At 40.9% G+C, this 21,200-nt stretch overlaps 1 long non-coding RNA gene across 1 annotated transcript; it reads right to left on the bottom strand.

Moving 5' to 3' along the window:
* Positions 1-49: 49 nt before the first annotated feature.
* LOC144374004 (uncharacterized) lies at positions 50-19,316 on the bottom strand. The gene is made up of 4 exons (XR_013433532.1): positions 19,204-19,316; positions 8,615-8,689; positions 6,215-6,313; positions 50-1,334 (listed from the first exon to the last, which is right to left on the bottom strand). It is a non-coding gene; the product is annotated as an uncharacterized LOC144374004 (long non-coding RNA).
* Between the last annotated feature and the right edge of the window lie 1,884 nt (positions 19,317-21,200).

Below are 21,200 nucleotides of genomic sequence, written 5' to 3'. Positions count from 1 at the left end.
TGTACAATGATTCAACATTTGTTAACTCATAAATGAAATCAAAACTATCTCAACAGTGTGGACCATCACCTAGTGTCAACTTATATCAGCCCTCTGTATACACGTGCATATCAACTCAGGTTTTCCTAGAATTGACTTCATGTAAAACACCTTACATGCTGATTCACTAAGTGCCAATGTTAGGGTCAGTTTACTTCCCCATAATTCAGAGTCAACGTCTGTGTGTCTGTTTCCAGCACTTTGGCGTCCCAGCAATGGACTCCACAGATGGGAGGTTCCTCTTCACTAGGTGCAGCCTGCTCCCTGTGTCTTTGCCTCCTCAGGCCAAGAGGGCTCTCTTAGTCACCTGTGTGTGACGAGCATGAGACTTCTCTTCCATGGAGTGTTTCACTCCCTGTCACTGACCTCAGGGGAGGAGCAGACCTGAAGGTCTTCAGAGAAGACACTCTCGGGCACATGGGAGCCCTGTCCCTCAGCCTTCTACAGGATGGGAGGGCTCTTAGCAGGACGGATTGTCTTCTCAGGAGCCTGGAAGGAGAGAGCTGTGATGAACTGGGAGATCCACCTGTCATTTCCCAGTCTCCTGAAGACCACTCTGAGGGGCTGTTTTGAAGCACAGGTGGATGGTGGGTTATGGGACTTGGTGCAGGCCTCCACAGAATTCAGGACATGTGTTTTGCTTGGAGGGTACAGGCCAATGCTGGGCATCTGGGCTGGTATTTTCCTGATAACTTGGAGTGAGAATTTTGGTCTAAGTTCACTTGTACCTGACAGAGGCAGTAGAGGCTGGAAAGATCCCAACCCAGGATTCTGGGTGCTCCTCTGGGACGTCTGGGTGTGGCTGAGTCTAGGTTTCTTTGGGGCATTCTGGCAAGACTCAGTGGGGACCTGGACATGTTTCTTATCCGGGGCCCTTAAGGCTGACTTTTGGGTCCTGGTCCTCTCTGTATGCTACAAGCTTCAGGCAGCTTGGACACATCAGGACACCTGTCTGGTGCTTGAGGGTTGAGTACCTGGCCCATGCCATTCCTTTTGGAGGCAGAATGAGACCTTTAAAGGAGACACCCTTTGGCTTTTGGACTTCTGTTTTCACAAGGAAGGCAAGGTTCTGGCCAGAGTGCCTTTATGCTGGCTGGCAGGTACCAGTGACAACCACCTCCTGTTGTTTCCCAGGACAGGAGGTGAGTAGAGGACAAGTTCAGGCATTTGGATGGGCAGCATGGCTGTACAGATGGGTCTCCCGTGACTGATATTGACAGGTGGCTGACTCAAGAGGACAGGGCCTAGGACAGATCTCTTCTTGGTTATTGAATGGGCATTGGTCTACTTTGATTCTGTAGGAAAAGACAGATACATAAAATACTCAGTACTTCTTACATCAGGTGAAAATGAAAATCAATCAAATAAGATATGGAACATAGCATGTGAAAGTTAACTGTAAAATAAAAACTCATAGTCATTTTAAACTTGAGGAAGTGCTCCACCTCTGTGGTGATACAATATCAATACATTAGATTATCCACTTGATACACTTCATGCCAAATTAGAAAATAAAAACATTCTTAATATGTCATATGGTTAATGAGGATTTAAAAGGCTCTTTCCTGCATTTTTGTTTCAAGTGTAATTGATTGACATAATTTTAAGGGCACTCTGAAGACAAGTTGAGGATATATACCCACTGTAAATAAGAATCTCCTGTAGGGTTGGGGTTGTGGCTCAGTGGTAGAGTATTTGCCTAGCATGTGTGGGGCACTGGTTTCGATTCTCAGCACCACGTATAAATAAATAAATTAAAGATCCATTGACAGCTAAAAAATATTAAGAAAAAAAAGGTCTCCTGTAGTAGGACTTGCTCTTGTGGAGTGATTAGATTCAACCATGCCTACCTGCCAGGAGAGACATGCAAGTCCTCCTTCAAAGCATTGGAAATGCTACATCTGAAAAATACACAAACCACAATTGCATTGTCCAGAACAGATTGATGATACACATACTGAAGCCCTGTGACCTTTGCTAGTCTGTGCCTGCACTCATATAACACCCTATCCCTAACCCCAGGCAGCCCTTCTCAAGGTCCATCTAAGTAGTTTTATATGTTCTCCATTCCTTTTGTATCTGTGATGTGCCAAGCACCTACAGGTGCTGTGAACCCTCCCCATTACTAATTGACTTGAGAAAAATGAGCTCCTGGGTTTGGATTCCTGCTATGGAACTTTGGTCTATTTCTTTTTTTTTAATATTCATTTTTTATTTATAGTTGGGCATAATACCTTTATTTTTTTTATTTATTTTTATGTGGGTCTAAGGATGGAACCCAGGGCCTTGCATGGGCTAGGCGAGCACTCTACTGCTGAGCTACAACCCTAGACCTCTTGCCTATTCCTTTCAGGTTTTTCTGTAATTGCCTGGAGATAGAAGTGCAGTGGCGTGGAGAAGGAGAGACAGCTAGCTTGGGCTGCAGTGCTGGAGGGGGATTATCACCCTTTGCCACCCTCGACCAGGGCAGGCAGCTGAACTTAAGATTGCTCCTGTGAATTTTCAGGGACATCAAATAAAACACAGACACAATTTACCTTTACACAAGCTTCAGGATGGCTTCCCTGACTCTCAGCCTCATGCTCCCAAAAGGGAGAGCAACAGAAAGTCATGAGAGGCTGTCGAGAGAGAGGGGGAACACATTTGGAAGTGAGCATTTATTGTGGGACTCTTGTTCTTAGAAAGTTCTATCCAAAAAGGGAAGAAGGGGCAGGACTACAGGGGACAGGTGAGCGTAACTCAACACTAGGGGCACGCCCCACAAAGAAGACCCCTTACTATCAGAACTAGACCCCACCCAAGCCACAGCAAATGCAGAGTTTGGTCAGAATCTGAGGCATCAGGACTGGAAAGTGTGGTCATTCAATGTAGCTCCCCACATAGTCCCCCTTCTTTCTTTGAAAAAGAAGCTGATGAGTCATTATTTTGAGCCCCAAATTCTTGTTCTGAAGGTATGACATCCTACAATTACAATACAAGAGAGAATTAGTAGCAAAGAGAACAATTCAAGGATAGACCCCCAGAATGTTTTAAGAATGTTTGCAGGGTTAAAGCCATTCATTTCTCTAAGTATTTGATCAGCTAAAGAAGTAGAATATGAAAAATTAATCTTACTTTTTTGTATATCTTGAATATAATGATGTAACTCCAAAAGATCCAAGCTGTTATTATTATTTTGCCAAATATCAAACAAATGGTTTTTAACCCTCTCCCAATCCCATTAGGAAGCCTTGTATTTGGCATTAGAAACACACGCATACTTATAGTCACATGACACTTACTTAAGTCTTTCTTTGAATTTCAAAGCAGAAAGTTCATGACCAATATTTATGACAGTAGCTTCTAAGGAATTTAGCTTAGTCTCAATCCTTTCATCAATATTTATTTGATTATGAAGAGCTTTGGAAGTATTCTGAGCCAAATTATTAAGAAAATTTGCATGTTGAATATTTTGAGATATGGCCACTGAAGCTGTGGCTGTGGAAGCTACAAAGGAAACCAAGGCAACTACTCCCAATACTACAAGTCCAAGTGCCCGTTTAGGTCTTAGTAACTGGACATGTATTTGTTGTAAGACTTGACAACCAGCATAAGTGTACCATGGCCCTGAAATATTAGCTGGCAATAAGAAAAAAAACGGGGGGGGGCTTGTGAAGTATTAGCATTCATTTCCCTCTATTATATCTGGTGATGCAAATAGTTAAATTACATTTATTACATGATACAAGATATCTATCACCTTTTTTTAACTTTTATATTTTCAGTAATTAAAATGTAAGGAGATTGAACACAGGCCCACAATTCAGTCCACCTTCCAGTTTTTGCCTACAAAGTCCAGTAAAGTCTTGTCAGTAAAATGTAAGAATTCTGAGGGAGCAAATAAGCATCAGACATCTTTTTGAATGCCACCTCCACTGAAGGTCAAGACGTTACTAAAAATCTTCCAGGGGTCATGGCAGCACCCTTTTGCAATTGTTTTTTGTCAATTCTAGGAGACCAGTCCGAAAAGTAGCCACTATTTCTAGACACCTTATGCTGTACTGGGAAAGTATTTATACAATCCATCCACTTAGGAAAGGTGCCAATTTCTATTGCAAAACAGTTAGGACGATGAGGTGTTGGTGGATGTTCTGCTGAGATGACTCATTTGTAAACAAAAACTCCCAATTTAATACCTGATCTGATATAAGGCTTTGAGTCTCCAGGAACAGTACAATTAGCTGGTCTAGGTCCCCCAACTTCTGTCTTTTCCTCAAAGGACACTTTTAGACAGCATGTTTATTGAAGGACCAACACAAAGGTAATTGAGCACTACAACTAGAATAATTAACCCCAATCACATAGATAGGAGTAATATGGTGTCTGTAAATCCTCTCATCATGAATGGGTCATTAGTAAAATCTGGGATGGATTCTCCATCCACATTGTTGGGTGTACTAAAGGTGGATAAGGAAAATATGTCCAATAGCTTTCTCCCTGATTCCCCTTAACCTGACAGCTCAAAGAGATAGTACTGTGGCAAGCATCATCATTGGAGACTTGGTTTTTCCTTGCTGCTGAATCATTTGATCAGCCTGCAGCGTCAGATTCTTCAGTTCTTTCCATGAGGGTAGCTTCACGACTGGGTCTCTCTGGGTCATCTTCTTTCCCCTCTTCTGTTGAGAGTTCCTCTTGGTGGTGGGAGTGAGGACTGGCTTCTCTGGGTCAATCCTCAGTCATTTGAATCTTGGTTCTAGGTCCTCCATGCCTGATAGTGCATTCAGGTAACCAAATAGGACAAAAAGCACATTCTGGGAAAATACAAGCATGGACTATGTTTCACATAATCACTGGATCTTATCCTTTCCAATGACCAGTCTGTAAGTCCTTTCACCAAACTCAGCCTAAAGGGCCTGTTGCTATGGAAGACATGTGTTGCTCAGCTGCAGTGTGACCTTCTGAGTCACAATTTAGAAAATTTAAAACAAATAGAGCATGATTGAGGTTATTTTGGGAAGTGATAATACTATCTCCCCCTTTTAGCTTTTATAGATGTAGCTAAACAGATAAATGAGTTCGTTCTATAATGCCTTGACCTTGAGGGTTGTAAGGAATACCTGTTTTATGGTAAATCTAAAACTATTGGCAAAACTGTTGAAAAGAAGAGCTTACATAAACCAGTGCATTAAAATTTTAATCTGCAAAGGACATCCTAATACTGCAAAAGCAGCTAAACTATGAGAAATAACATTCTGAGTATTTTCTTTTGTATGGGCTGTGGCAAACATAAATCTAGAATAAGTATCTACAATTACATGTACATAAGATTGCTTACCAAATTGAGGAATGTGAGTTGCATTCATTTGCCATAATTGATTTGATTTTAATCCATGGGGATTTACCCTAGGTGGTAAAGATGGAGTGTGTATAACACACTGGGGACAGTGACATAAAATTTGACAAACTTGCTCTCTAATAATATTAAATTTCTTATACAAACTAGAAGCCTTTTGGTGATGCAAAGAATGTAAGCTTGTGTACATTTACAAAGACATTTGCTGACAAACAGCAACCAATTTATCAATCTTATCATTAACTAAAGTTAAAGGCCCTGTAAAATTAGTTTGGGCCCATATATGGCCTATAAAACATTGGTGTTTTCACATTTTCACCATCTTTTGTAGGGTATGAAACAAATTGAGTAATTCTTATGATGGTATACACTCAATAGTTGAAGTTTCAATATTTTTAGTAACTCTATCTGCATATAAGCTGTCGGAATAAATATTGATGGACTCGTTGCAAAATGATATAAAGAACAAATGAGATAATTGCCACACATAAAATGGATAAAGAATTGATACCCAGTATATTTGAAGAACTCATATATATCAGTAAAAGACAAATAACCCAGTAGAAAAATGGGTTAAGAATACAAAAGGGCTTTATAGAAAAGTAGACACATATGATCAACAAACATATGAAGAGATGTACAACCTGATTAACAATCAGGCAGATGCAAATCAAGGCTAGTTTTCATTACTTTTGAACTTCAGCCACATCCCCAGCCCCCATTATCCCCCACTATGTTTTAGACAACAACGTACTTTTCATAAATACGTCACTTAATATTTCCAAGCTCAGTCACTGGCTGGGCACCCATCTCTACTGAAACACAAAGGTCTCTGTTTCCTACCTGCACTCTGGCTTGGGAGAAATCCTGTCCCTTCTACCATCCACAGAATTTCTTCTTGCTCCAGATGCAAAGTCCCTTCTGACTTACAGAACATATACCCTATTTATGGGAAAGAAGGGAATTAGATTTTAGGGTTTATGCCAAGAAATGTGCATTATCATCAGGGCCATGAAGATGACTTAGCAGCAGTTCAGAGAACCAAGGCAGTGTGAGAAACCATTTAGCATAGAAAATATTGAAGTTCCCTCACTGCAGCAGAATAAAAGATAGAAAGCTCCCATACCAAGGAGGACTGAAGGCACCCATGCTCTCAATGACATTCAAAGAATGCTGAATCAGCAGCCTTTCAGGAACTCCATCTCTCCACTAGATATTACTTTCAAATGGAATCCAAATAAGCACACAAAAATATTCAGAATTTTCTAGTTTTGGTATTCAATCCTCAAGCACAATGACCATATAAGAATAATTATTTATAAATATTATGTCTATTTATGGTTTTCAAATAATTTATTCAGGAGATTTAGTTGCAATAAATACATACCATTATGGTGCTGACCACATTGTAGTGTCATGTAAAATGTTGTGTAATGCAAATTTTTAAAAAAGCATCTCTCTTGTATGTAATTAAAATGTCTATGATAGAATCAGAACAGACTGGAATTGAATAGAGAGAGTCTATCCTGGATACTGTTGATTGAAGATATATATATATACCCTCACATCTTTCATACATAACATTGATGGACTCACCAACTAATACTAGATGATTAACAATTTCCAGCATCACTGACCAGTGTAGTATTTTCTGAGATGGGTCCAGCATGGCCCACCCTTCTTGGGTGAAAATTATACTTACATCTTCAATGGTCATCAATTCCTAGAAGAGTATAGTCAAGCTTGTTTAGAAAGTCCAATGAGATCAAGTTCACAAAAGAAGGGTTGAGAGGACAGAATGAGGCAGGGGGGAATCTAGGTGTGCAGGGAGATCAAACTGTTAAAGCACCAATCTATTTATTCCCAATACCCAAAATTCTTACTTTCAGAAACCCAGAACATCAATACATTGAATTCATAGATTTTATAGTACAGGAATATGGAATGATATGTGCAAAACTTTTAAGGACTTGGAATAATAATTTTCAAACAGGTTATTATAAAATTTTTTACATTTTAACTAAAATTAAATCCCCAATTGTTTAAGTAAACTTTGTCAGTCTTGAAATAAGATTATGAATAAAATAGTCATTTTCACAGAGAGGTATCTTAGATCCCTCACAGATAAAATGGTTAGTCATGTGAATATTTAAAAGGTTGAAGAATTTCTTCTTATCTTCACAACATGTGTGAATTATAACCCAAACAATGCAGACATTCTTGAACCAATCTCCAGAATTTTGGGGAACTGAACAAACTGCATGTATCTTGGTATCAGCAGGAATATTCACTCTTCTCAGGATGTGACCATGGAGGTGAGAATAAGGTCAAGGACAGATATTTCAGCAGCACAAGACAGTCTCTGAGATTTGTATTCTGAAGCAGGGTCCCAGCAAACATCCCTATACTTCCCTATACTACAACTCTCCTTCTCACTTCTCTCTTGACCTGCAAAGAATACTTTTGAATAGCTCTCTGGTATCTTGATCTTGTTTTTCTTTTTTTTTTTTAATTAGTTTTCATGTATCCAGTTCTTTAAAAAATTTGCTCTATCTACTACTATGTTATTTAATAGTATGTTTTAATGACACAACATCAATGAAGTTAGCATAAGTTGGTGTAAATAATTTCCAGTATGAAATATGAAGAAATGGTTTACTAGTAAGTTGTAGCAACACTGGGAATAAAAATGATCATGATAATTTTAGGCATTTTGGAGGACTTCTCAAAAGGTTGAGCCTTATTCCATAATATTTTAAGTTTAAAATTGGAAAAAATAAATAAATGTTTTCTCTTGCCTTCTCTAGCCTACATTTTCTATTTTTCTCAGTGTCACTCCAATGTCTGTGGAACTGGGTCAACAGAATCCAACTGCTGGAAAATCTGCCTCCATGTTGGGCTGTGATGTTCTACTCCTCACTTAGTTATCTGGAATACATTCACCAGAATCCAAACATCATTGCAATAAATAGCATCATTCATCATCAATTATTTCAAACGAAGTCACAGGCAGAAAGTGAGATTCAATATGTCCCCTTCCTTCTGGAAGTACAGAGCCAGGAATGGTATCATGGTATAGTGGTGTCCCAACAGGGAAAAGATCAGCTGCCTGCTGATGAGTTCCTGACCCATGGTGACAACTGCAGAGTTGTGGGGTAGAGAACTAACTCCTGCTTGCACTGAAGACTTGGCATCTCTGTCAATAGGGGGGAAATTTCAATAGAAAAGCCTTTCACTGCTCACCTGGAAATTCATAGCCATTGATTTTGCATTTTTTTCTCTTCTTCTCTCAAAGTTCAAACTGTATTCAGGAAAAGTCTGTGGATGAAGAAAGGAATCATGAGGTAGCAAGGATCTAAGCTTCTAAGTGAGATTTTGTCTCAAAATACAAAAATACAAAATAGGCTGGGGCTGGGGGAGGGACTCAGTGGTTCAATCCTGTGTTCAATCCCTGCTATCGATAAATAATAAATAAGTAAATAAATATAGAGTGCTGGGTATGTAGCTTCGTGGTTTGATGTAGAGAATCAAAAGTAACTGCGTTACTATTACTGTTCTTGATGGAGTCTGCCTGCAAACGGGATATTCTGTCAAGGTATAGATAAGTAACAGTGGACATGCTTGCAAACGAGGTGTCTGCTGACCTTGGGAGAACTTGCCTGCAAACGGGATGTTCTGCCAAGTGGGCTTGGAGGGCGCTGAGAAAAATTTTTTATCTGTTCTAAACAAAGAGCAGAGCTCAGCATACTCCAGGCCAAGAGTAGATTAGCCATGAGAAGCAGGTCACTTCTGATTAGAAAGTAAAACTTCTGTGTGCTATGTTTAATTAGCTGAAAGACCTGATTTATTGAAGTTGGAAGGCTGCCTTTTTTGTTCACAATACTATAAAAAGATTGCTTGTACACAATAAAGGACTTTTTTTCTGCTGCTGCTCTGCTTGCTCTGCTTCTTCTTCTTCTTTGTTTTCCCATGCTGACTTGCAAGTGAATTACTGCAACAGTTTGATATCCCTGAGTTCAATCACAACAGAAAACAAAACATAATAAAAATAACCAATAATTCATTAAGTGTGACTATGCTTACAAATTTTCGCATATTTGGTTATCATCATAACCCAGTTGACTGTAGGATAATTCACAATTTAAAAAATGACAAGCAAAGATTTGCAAGGTGTTCTCATTATGATAAATTTATCCCAGTGGAAAATATGTAGCAATGTTTTTCCTTTTTTTGTTGTTGTTGTTTGTTTGTTTGTTTTGATATTTCTATGACCTGAGCTCAATGTCTTTGCAGACACCAACACAACCTCTAAGTTGATCTGGAATAGTACCTCTGATGTTAAAGACCACAAGCCCTACCATGTGATTCAATGGTCTTCTTTCTCATTTCTCAAAGACCACTCTCCTTTCACAGATTCTACCATTCATGATCCTCTAATGCATTAACCACACCTCCCAAACACAATCTTATTTTTCTTATCATTGCTTATTTTATTACATTCTTACTCATTTTGAGATACACTCATCAACCTAATCTGGTTATCTGTACACCATTTTCCACATCTTGTCACCAAGCCCCTGTACCATCAAAATGCTTGTATGTCTTTTCCTCAATTGCACCGGAGAAGACTTGAGTATGATGTGCATCTCAAAAGTACTGCTCCCATTGGCTTCCAAAGTTGTAAAAACTTATGTGTGTTTGTAAGTAATCTATAATTTCATGATCCACAATAATTTTTCTTCTCCAAAATTGTTGACAAATCACCTTCTAATTTCATCCTGATTTTCAAAAGATTACTACAGCTTGGACTAAGAATATTGTATTATTTCACCAAATTTGAATGGTTGTAGGGCTTTCATAACAATAATACAGAGACAGGGTGGCTTTTAAAACAAAATGACTTATGGAGAGCGGGACAGTGACTGGGAGAGCAGTGTCTGAGATTGGGGTCCCTGATGACTTCATGGCTGTGGCAAACTTGGTGACTGGGGAAACCTCTGGGCAAAGGCATAGCATGCCTTGTTGCTGTGGAGATGTCCTCCATTATAGAGTCTTGTCAGCCTCCACCTTAATCTCAGGCCCAGCAGCTCTGGGAATGAAGGCACTTCCTTGCTAAAATAACAATAATTCACCAGTTCGGCTGCTCCTGAATCTGCCCACAAATTAGTAACTTTAAACAATGGGCTTTCTTGAGAGCTGCACAATGCTCCTAACTTTGCACATTGCAACCATAGATGGCAACTGAGGAAACAGCTGCATACTGTTGCATAGTCCTTAATCTGATTCAGAGACATATATAATAAAGATTGCTGGTGTAAATCTCCATCAGAGAGCAGCGCTACATCTGACCACAGCTGTTTTATCTTCAAGATCTGCAAGTGTTGCTCTTGATTTCTTCCAATCTCCCATCACTCCTTACTGAAACCTAGTATTCTGCAGCTCTGGTCAAGATGCTAGAGTCTAGGGTTGTGATATCTACATGTCTGCAGGGTCTGTTTCTTCTGAGACCTGCTTTCCTTTCTTGTATATGCCTGTCTCCCTGTGTCTCTACATGGTCTTCCCGGCTCACATCTCTTTATAAACTCTTTCTACTGTAAACCTACTGATCACATTGCAATAGGGTCCACCCAATTACCTCTATTGAATTTTCCTCTTTAAACACCATAGAGTTAGCTTTCAGAAAACAACAACCTAGCTGCAGAGCAGTTTCAAAGAAACTAACAATTGGCCTAGTGATTCCCAATTAGTCACTCATGTAGGCAAAGTTACACTGATCCATGTGCCATAGCAGGAGTAGTGACACATCACTGTGATGTCAGCAAGGGTATTGGTACAACTTGTCCTCTCCTTCCAGGTCCCTTAGGAAGACAATAGGGAAGAGCCATTCTGTATCCTCACTATCAACGTAGTGTTTGAGGGCATTCCTCACCACTAGGTGGCAGCCTTGGGAATTCCCTGTCCTCCCAGGATATTTCAACATGGATTTAGTTCCTGGTTGCAGTGTTAGGGACCTTTTTGCCTGCACTCAAAACTACATTCTGCAAAGATTGTCTTCAAATATAACTGATCTCCATGAGAAATCCACTGTTCTTTTCCTTTCCATTCAAACCTACAACCAAAAAGTAAGCTACTTAAATAGGGTTTTCATGACCTTTTTCATCACTCTGACCAATAGGGCTGGCAAGAACAATATAGAGGAGGAAAAGTTTACTTGACTGGAAGTTGCAGAGAACTCGGTCCATAGACAGCTGACTCCACAGCCCTGGGCCAGAGTCAGGCAGAATATCATGGGGGAACAATATGGCAAAAGAAATCAGTTGAATAAAAACAACAACCACATGGTACTGGTTTGAATACAGACAGAGAGACCAAGAGTACACAATGGAAGAAACACAGACAAAACCATATATCTTCAGTCACCTGATCCTTGACAATGTTGTTAAAGCACACATTGGATAAAACACCCCTATTTAAAAAGTGGTGCTAGTTCAACTGGTTATTCCACATGAGGAGAATGAAGCTAGACACTTATCTCTCACCCTACAAAAAATTAAATCACAATGGACCAAACACCTTGGACATAGATTTAAAATAATGTAGTTCCTAAAAGAAAATTTATGGTCAACCCACCACTTTTAGGCACACGAATGACTTTCTCAATAGGAGCCCTAAAACTCTGGAACTAACGCCAAGAGTTAATAAATGGGATGACATTGAATTAAAATGCTTCTGCACAGCAAAGATCACAATTCGGAATATGAAGAGAGAACCTACAGAAAGGAAAACAGCTTGGCTAGCTATTATTCTGACTGAGGATTTACATCTACAATGTATAAAGATCTCAGAAAATGCTAAAACATAAAACAAGCAGAAGCCCACCTTCTAAATGGGCAATTAAACTGAACAGACACTTCTCAAAAAGAGAAATAGAAATGGCCATCTAATACATAAGAAAAAAAGGTTCAACATCCTTAGCAATTAGGGAAAAGCAATTCAAAAGTAAACAGGGATGTCATCTCATACCAGTCAGAATGGTAATCTTCAAAAACAGAAATAAAAATTAATGCGAGAGAGGACATGGATAAAATGGAAAACTTTTACACTGTTCGTGAGACTGTCAATGAGTCTATCCACAATGGAAATCAGTAGGGAGGAGTCTCAAGACTAGGCATGGAACCACCATATGACCCAGCTATAAAACTTTTCAGGATGTGCCCTGAAGAATTGAAGTAATTGTACTGTGGTGATAAATGCATGCCCATGTTTATGGCAACACAATTCACACTAGTTAGACTATGGAACCAGCCTCAGAGTCCATCAACAGATGAACTCACACAGAAAATGTGGTATCTGTACACAGTGGAGTTTTATTTAGTCAGAAACAATAATGAAACTGTCATTTGCAGGGAAATGGATGGAACAAGAGACCGTCCTGTCAAGGGAAATAAGTCAAACTAAGAGAGATAGGAGTAGTATATTTTCTTTAATATGTGGAAGCTAGAGAAAAAAAAGGAAAGTAAGGGTGGGTGTGGGTCTCCTAAAAATTAAATAAAGATCAGTAAAGGAAAGGAGCAAAGGATAGGAGGAGCCATAGGAGTAGAAAAATGCTGGGGAGTGATATTGGCCCCTTTATGTTGTCTTACTGTGTGCAGGCACAGGTGTGGAGCAACAAATCCCATCCACATGTACAAATATAATACAACAATTAAAAAATGTACAGAAAGCTAAAATGAAAACTGTACAGGTCGTAAAGGCAAGAAACCAAATGGAAAATGTCAATCACCAGAGACAAAACATAAACCCAAAGGCCCACCATCAGTGGGATACCACACTCAGCCACACCTTATCTGCCTTTAGTCACCGTTAATCCCTTTAAGGCTCAGGACTGATTAGATGAAAGTTATCACAAGCCAATCTCTCACCAATAAATTTTCATTCATTCTTTCATGTAATCCATTGGAAACCTCATATCTAAACCATGAAACAGACCTTTTAATTCTCAGCCTCAGGGATGGGATAAGGCTTCTTCCCAATGCTGGGGATATGCAGTGGACATAGACTGAGGGGGTTCTTCCCCATTGCCTTTTATATTCTAGCAAAGCAGGCAAAAATGCAAAGACCAAATCTAGAGTACATGACAACAGCTTTAAACCCACAGTAAGTGAGAAAGCAATATAAACCCATGTCAGTGATATACACGGAGAATACAATATTCTCCAAATATGTTACAACACAAAACCCAGCGTTGCAAGATATTCATCATCCATTTCATTCATAATAATGCAGCGTATGGAAAAAGGAGAACTGTGTGAAATTGTTTTGTGATTCTGAACATAAAAATCTACCACTTGAATCAGAAGAGCCTTTTGTATTTGGCATTTGGTCTGGGGATTGAACACAACACAGTTTTACTATAGAACCACAACCCAACTAAGTTTTTGTACTTTTCTTTTGAGAGAGGGTCTCCCTAAGTTGCTGAAGACCCTGGTAAATGGCTTAGGAGGGCCTAGAACTTGCAATCTTCCTATCTCACCCTTGCAAATAAAAAGGATTAGAGATATAAATGAATTCACTTCCATTTCAATGATGAGTCATTTAAATTTATAACCACTAGTTATTGGTTGTTGGTAGTAGCAACATACAAAATCATGGAAGAGGAAACTAAGATCATAACCTAGATTCAAGACAAAGGAACTGGTTCCCTAATTGCAAAGCAGGAAGAGTAGAGAAGTCCCTGTTGAAACAACACAAGTTAGAGATCATAGATGCTGCTGTGATGGCACAAATTCCAAGAGAGAGAGGGTTGATCTCCCTGTGAGACAAGGCGCTCCCATCCCATTGTCTGGAGAACTCCCCAGGAAATAAGAGTTGGAGGGGAAGACAGCCAGCAGAGTTCCTCAGGTGAGCAGGGACTTTCTCTTCTCCCAGGCCCTGGACTCCTCAGTGCCCCTTCTCTGGGAACCTGTGACCTCTGCTTAGCTTCCTTTTCTATATGGAGAATCAGTTATTAAATCTAATCAGGGACACACCCTGCCTTCATGGACAGGGACCCTAATCAGGGCTTCAGTGGGAACACTCCCTTTCAGTTGATGGATTTTCCAGACTAATCTGAAGCTCTTTCCCACACAGTTGGAGATCAGTGAGGGAAGGCCTCTCCTGAAGGGGATTGGGCAAGATGACTCAGCTCTTCACTCACTCACAGACAGCCCTGTGAGCATCCTGTGGCCTGGAAACATTCTAATGATAGGAAATTGGCCAGGAATCTGGCAGACTGGACAAAAGGCCGAACTCACTGGCAGAACAGTGGACTTGAAAATACAATGAAGGATGAATACACAGGAAAGATTTCAAGAAGAAAACGGAGTAAGAAATTGTCACTGAGATCAGGAGAGAAATGCTAGGGCACTGGTTACATCATTCTTTAAAGAAAATAGGAAGGGTGTTGTGAAAATGGCCAAGTAGAGGAACCCAGTGCAGAGCTGCTGCTCTCCAGGGCTGAATGGAAAACACAGTTCTGCAGTGATGAGTTGAGGGAGGAAGACCAGGGAAGAGATGGTGGAGTCTCCCAGGGCTAGCAGAAAGGGGAGGAGCAGAGAAGACAGTTTTCAGAAGACAAAGAGAATTAATGAGGAATGGACTGTGCCAGCACTGGGGATGCGTGGTGGCAGGCGGGGAAGAAAAAGGAGAAGCAGGCTGTGCTGTCCAGAAATTTCACAGTCTGAGCCTGAAAGATGTTCACATACTGAGAAGAATCACTTTGGGAGAGCCATCAGCATTTCCCAGGAAAATGAGAAAGTGGGGAAAGCCTTGCCAGTTTACAGACTCTTCATGTTGACTTACTGCTCAGTATAGTAGAAATCCCTGCAGGTTTTTTATTATTATTATTCGGGCTCTGTTAATGGATTGCTTTTGTTTGTACCCAAGACACAGAGGTCATGTGTCCTAGATTTTCACTGTGCACAAATGATGAATCCATCTGGACATGGAGTGAGACTCTGCCATAGTTTTACTGAAGATTTGGGCAGGATAGGAACTTTGGCCTCCAGGATTTAGGTCTGCAAAGTAGAGAGAAGCAATGGGCACTTCCATTTCAAAGTGGTGGTCTAACTGCTTGATAAGGAACAAAGCTGTTGGCATTTAGAACTGGGTCTAGTTGGGGTTGTGTGCAAAGGTGCTACCTTCAGAATTCTACCTCAGGGTGCCCCAGCTCTCACACACCCAGAGTATCTGGAAGCAATCCCCAGACTCCTTCCCAGCCCATGGAAATCACCTGAGTCTTGCAATCTGCCTTGGCCCACAGGCTGTCCAGGACAGAAGACTGGTCAGTATCTGCTGCCAGAGCCACACTCCCTTCCGCAGATGGAAAAACAGAGCCACACTGAGGGTGAGTTAGGCTCTGAACAGGAAATTCTCCTTCATACTCACTCTCAGGTAAAAGCAGGCAGAGCTTAGCAGAGAGACCCCTGAAAATTATGCCCAGTTTGGATCAAAGTGAATTAGCAACAATGGATAGGATGATTGATTTCTTGTTACAAACACCCTCATTGCCAGGGGACTTTACAGTGAAAACCATGGAAACATCTTCATTTCCAAATCCTCAGCAAGGAGAAAACAGAGATCTCTTGGTGATTCTTGTTATGCTGCGTCTTTTCTCTCCAGTGTCTTAGAAATGCTCTATTGTATTTTGCTCAAAGGTTGTGTTGAGTACAACTTGTCCATCACCTGAACTTTCACTCAGCCACTCCTTTGCTTCTCTGCTCCCTCAACTGCCCTTCTGCTTCACTCTCCCTTCTGCTGTCTCCTTCCCTTTCTCACGTGGTTCCTTTGCAATTGTCTTTTTAACCCTCTTCTTCCAGTCAGTTGAGTAGTGCTCACAGTATGACTCATGCTTCAGGCTTCAGCCAGTCTATTTTATTTATTTACCACTTTCATTGGTTAACCCAGTTGTAGAGATCAGCAGTAAATATTAAATGCATGTCACTACAGAGATGGCAATGACATTGACAGGTTCTCTCCTCTCTAATAGGGGCTGGAGATTGAACTTCCCTTTCTGATTACATTGGATACCCTCACACAACAGAAGCAACCGAGTCCCTCGCAGCATGTGCTCCAACAAATCAGAGCATTTGAAAACTGGAAGAGACCAGCCAACAGAGGCCTCCATAGGTTACAACCACAGTAAGAGCGCCCTCAAAATCACAATAGTCAATGACACTTCATAAAATGTAGGAAACAATTTAACAAATTACTAACAACACATAACACATGATTTTATTTTCTAATATGGCATGAATTGCATAATGTAGACACATAAATTATTTTTTAATCAACACTGAGGTTCAGCAATCTATTGAATACGACTCTAGTTGTTTTACATTTAAACTTCTTTTCTTTCTTTCACATCTTACTTGCTAATCACTCGCACCTTTGCACTACATGACTCTCTCAGAATACGTTTTTGTGAATCACTGTGTTCTAGATACCGTGCTGCTTCCCTGACTTCAGTGTCAATCTCTCTCAGCCAATATTTTTCAGAAACAGGTTTAAAATCAGTAGTTAGAAGGATTTTGAGACCCTGGGTAGATTGCACATGCCAGTTGACCTGGATGACTTTGAGTTTTTACAAATTTTGCTCTCTGGGGTCTCAAAGATTTCTTTCCTACCATTTTATTTAATGATGCCTTAATTAAAAGACATGAACTACAGTGCTTTAATGCTTTGAATAGTATGAGAACTATTTTTATCATGAAGAGAATATGAATCCCCGTTTATATTGAAAAATCTTTCCTTTTGTCCACAGTTTGGAATCACATTTCTGGACATGGAAGGGCCCAGCATTTCCACATGGTGAAGGATATCCTGGTGCTGAGGGCTGATGACCCTGTTTCCCATGCGAATCTGGGGGCTTCTGAGTTCCACTGCAGGAGCAAAGTGTGGTTCTGGTTCAGCCCTGCTCCAGAGGAGTCCACTCAGGCCCTCAACTGGCCAACTCATTCAGTGTGTGGCAAATGGGAACATGCCTATGTCCCTGTCCACCGCCCCTGACCAACAGTAGTTCCCAGCACTCTTCCAGTCCTCTCCTGATACAGTCCCTCCCTTCCTATGTCTCCAAAAATTCCACTCACAGAGATTTGTACTGCTCAAAGCACTGGTGGGAGGGTGCAGAGCTCAGACCACATGGTGCCTGAGGATTTTATGCTCACTTATCTTAAATGTCACAGGAAACTGAAGGCAAGCTCTACTCCAGACTCCTTTCATATTTTTAAAGAGGTAAAAATCATTATAAACTATTTTCACAATATAAAAACAACATAAAAATCTGTCAGGAAAGACAGACAATTTAGTTAATAAAGAAAAAATGAAAATATTTCCTGTTCATGGATTATTTTTAATGAATGCAAACACTAATATATTATTAGCATACATTGTTAGCACGGGAGGTCCAGTACTAAAAGTACATATGAATATGCAAACACAAACAAACACACAGGTATAATTTTTTTGTAGAGTTCTTCCTTTTGCTTGTTTGGAAAACCTAATTGAACTGTTTTTCCATCACAGACTCCTTGTAGCACTGTCTGGGATTTGTATTAAATGATTGGATTTCTCTTAAAATTCTTAAACCATCCAGATAATGAAATTGGCTTCTATGCATAAGGTGTTTCATCAAAATGATTGCAGAAGGAACACACCCAAATTCCCCAGAAAATTCTCTGGCTGCTCCTAAAGCTTTCTAATTCAATTAAAATTTAGAAGGGATTGTGGATCTACGCCAAGTGAGTGGGTGTGGTGGGTAGAACACTGATCAACTGAGGACATGGAAAATCCTGCCCTTGGAAAACCACCTCAGAAGAAGAGTTTCTCTTCCTCTTGAGGTCAGGCAGGGAATCCTTGGAGTCACTGATGGTGGAGACATGGAGGCAGCTTCCCTCGTCAGGAGAGACCAGTATCAATTGGATGACGTTGTTGACCCCACACCTTCTCCCTGAAATCCAGCTGATGCTAAAGTTAATTTGGGTCCTTCTCTACCTGCAGGGTCACCAGTGTAACCTTGGGCACATGCACACTTGAATAACACTTTCTTCAAATGTCCTTTGGGGACTCCGAAGGCTCCTAGGGGAAACTGTCTGTCTGGAAGTGTCATTCTGTCTCTGTCGCTGGCTGTGGAATATGGAAAACACCTGCTAGGTGAATGGAGCTCTGCACAGACTGAGCCACAGAGCTCCGCGGTCAATGAAGTGGAGGAGGAGGTTCTATGTACGGGAGAGAACCCAATGCATCCTAGTCAGGCCAAAAGAACTTACTTGTGTAAATTGACCAAATTCAGTGCCTCCAAAGGTCCCCATTAGGGAAACCAAGAAGTAACAGGTGTCAAACTTTCCCAGGAAGAAGTACCTTGACTCAGGACACATGGGGTTCTTAACATTCATGACAGAATAGAAATTCCACATGCCCCACTTAGAGTCACAGACAGGGATTTGTGTAGAGATGCATTGTGGTGAAGCAAACAATAGGGACTGGAGGGAGAATGTGGCCTCTCCAGAGGGAGAGACAGCTGCCCCTCGGTGAGGGGTGTTAACATTTTAGTGTGACAGTCTCCTGCACTAGAGTGGGAGGCAGTTGGGTTGCACAATTTCATGCTAGAGCTTATGAACTGAAGTATATTTTTAAGATGTAATTTGTTCATTTGAACACGTTTAAAGGTTTCAGTAAATTCAAACTATCCAGAGGTTTTGCTGAGGCCTTGAGGCAGGCAGATGTGCTCAGACTCTAATTAAACCATGGCCATGTCTTCCATCTCTGTCACCACTATTTAAATCCACAGAACTTACCACTGAGAGGGTAAAGGGTGTGTCTTTACATCTTCTGTCTTCTCTGGATGTCCCCTCAAGTTCTTCATGTGAACCTTTCCTTCCTGTAATTCTGGTCATAGGGAAAGTCTCTGGAAAATTAGGAGAATGAGAGTGTTGAAGTGTGTCCCTGCCCGTGGGTGTGCAATTATCCAGTGGGCACTTCAATGAAGCAGATGGGCCAGATGAAAGAAAACTGCAGTCCTGAAAAAGGCCCTAGAAATCAAAGGTCATGAACATTTCTGATCCTCGAACAAAAATTAAATGGAAAAGCAAGCCTGGGCACACAAACATCAGGACTATCGTGAAAGGAGAAAGCGAAGACAAGGATCTCTCAGGATATGTAGTTCCCACATGCATTAGTATTTTCCCCACCAAGTCAAACACAATGGTAAGAGAACTCTTAAAATATGCTTAGTTATGGAAGGAAAGATGACAATACAGGAGGAATTTTGTCCCACTCTTCCCTTTTCTGTGTAGATAAGATCATTCATTGTGACAGGACAAGGAAAGTGTCCACAATGTTTTCCACCATCACATTCTACAGTCAAGAATGCCCATTGCAGGCCAGAACAGAGGTCCCAGCAATCAGCTAGTGTTGCTCCATTCAGTCACAGGACAACAGACTGACAGTTGAGCCTCCTATTGACATTATAGTTCCATATATACACCAGCATAGCAACTCTCATTTTTATTATCTGCACAAAATACAAAACTACATGTGCCCATTTGAAAAGTCCCAATAGAAATCTCAAAAGAAACCTCTGTCATTCAGAGCCAGTGTCTGTGTCTGATCCCATTGTTTCTGGACTCCCAAGCATTTCCTGTACCAGTCCTGATCTTTGTCTTCCCTCTCTTTCTGGGTCACCACGAAATTCAGAATCAGAGATTTGTACTTCAGAGACCTCTATATGCGGGGACAAGACTCATCCCAAGAGGCACCTGAGTATTTTAGGCACACTTGTCTCAAAGGTAAAAGAAAACATAATGCAACCCTTACTTTCTGACTCCTTTCATATTTCTGCCAAAGGCAGGTAGAGTCCACACTAACTCCTGTCTTTCCAATCCAAACCTTGAGGACAATGTTTCATGAAAAACACCCAAGACATATTGGTAACCTGTGAAAGCATAGGTTTGAAAAATAAATCTGTGGTAATCAAACATTCTGAAAATCGAAAATGCTTCCATGATCCTTGTGTTTCCACAAATAGAAACTGTAAAAGAACACTAAAAAGCTCTGAGTCATATAGAATGGAAATGCTCAACGTTTCCTAATCCAGCTAGTCCAGGAATCTCTGAGAAGTGATTGGTGGATCTGACATGGAGAGAGAGGGGCGGTGGGTGGACTCCCTGCAGGCTGAGGAGGTGAGGAAGCCTGTCCTATGGAAACCTGCTCAGAGAATGTCTCCCTTTCTTCTGAGCTCCCAGCAGGAGTCCCTTGTGCCCCTTGATCCTCCATGCAAGGAGGCAGCTTTCATACACTAGAAAGACCCGTCTCAGGTGGATGACATTAGGAACTGCAACAGTTTTCAGACAATGCCCCTGACACTCAAGTCTACCTGGGCTCTCCTCTCCTTGCAGAGTCATCAGTGTCATTTGGGCCAATGCAAAGTTGAACAACAATTTGACTACAGAACATGTGTTGGCTCTGGAGCCTTCCTGTGCTGTCCTATTCATAGATCTGCATGCTGAGTGGGATGCAAGCCCACAGGATCCCTGCTGTCCACCAGCCTGGCCATATCATCCATCCCAGCCTGCATTGGCTGCTGCCTTCCACCCATCTCAGCATTGTTTATCCTAACCTAGACCTCTGTCTATGTGCTTAACTGTGTCCTGTGGGGATTCTCTTCTATCCTGCATGCCAAGAATACCATGGGTCCTGAGTCAACTCCCCCTTCTCCCTGGGAAGGGTTCTGACCTGTAACAATTGGGTTTCCCAAATGGAGAACTTTGGAGGCACTGAATTGGATCCATGGACA

Source organism: Ictidomys tridecemlineatus, unplaced genomic scaffold (genome assembly GCF_052094955.1).
Source record: "Ictidomys tridecemlineatus isolate mIctTri1 unplaced genomic scaffold, mIctTri1.hap1 Scaffold_540, whole genome shotgun sequence".
Taxonomy (NCBI): Eukaryota; Metazoa; Chordata; class Mammalia; order Rodentia; family Sciuridae; genus Ictidomys; species Ictidomys tridecemlineatus.
The sequence above is the reverse complement of the archived record's forward strand: the minus strand, read 5'-3'. Positions and strand labels throughout refer to the sequence as shown.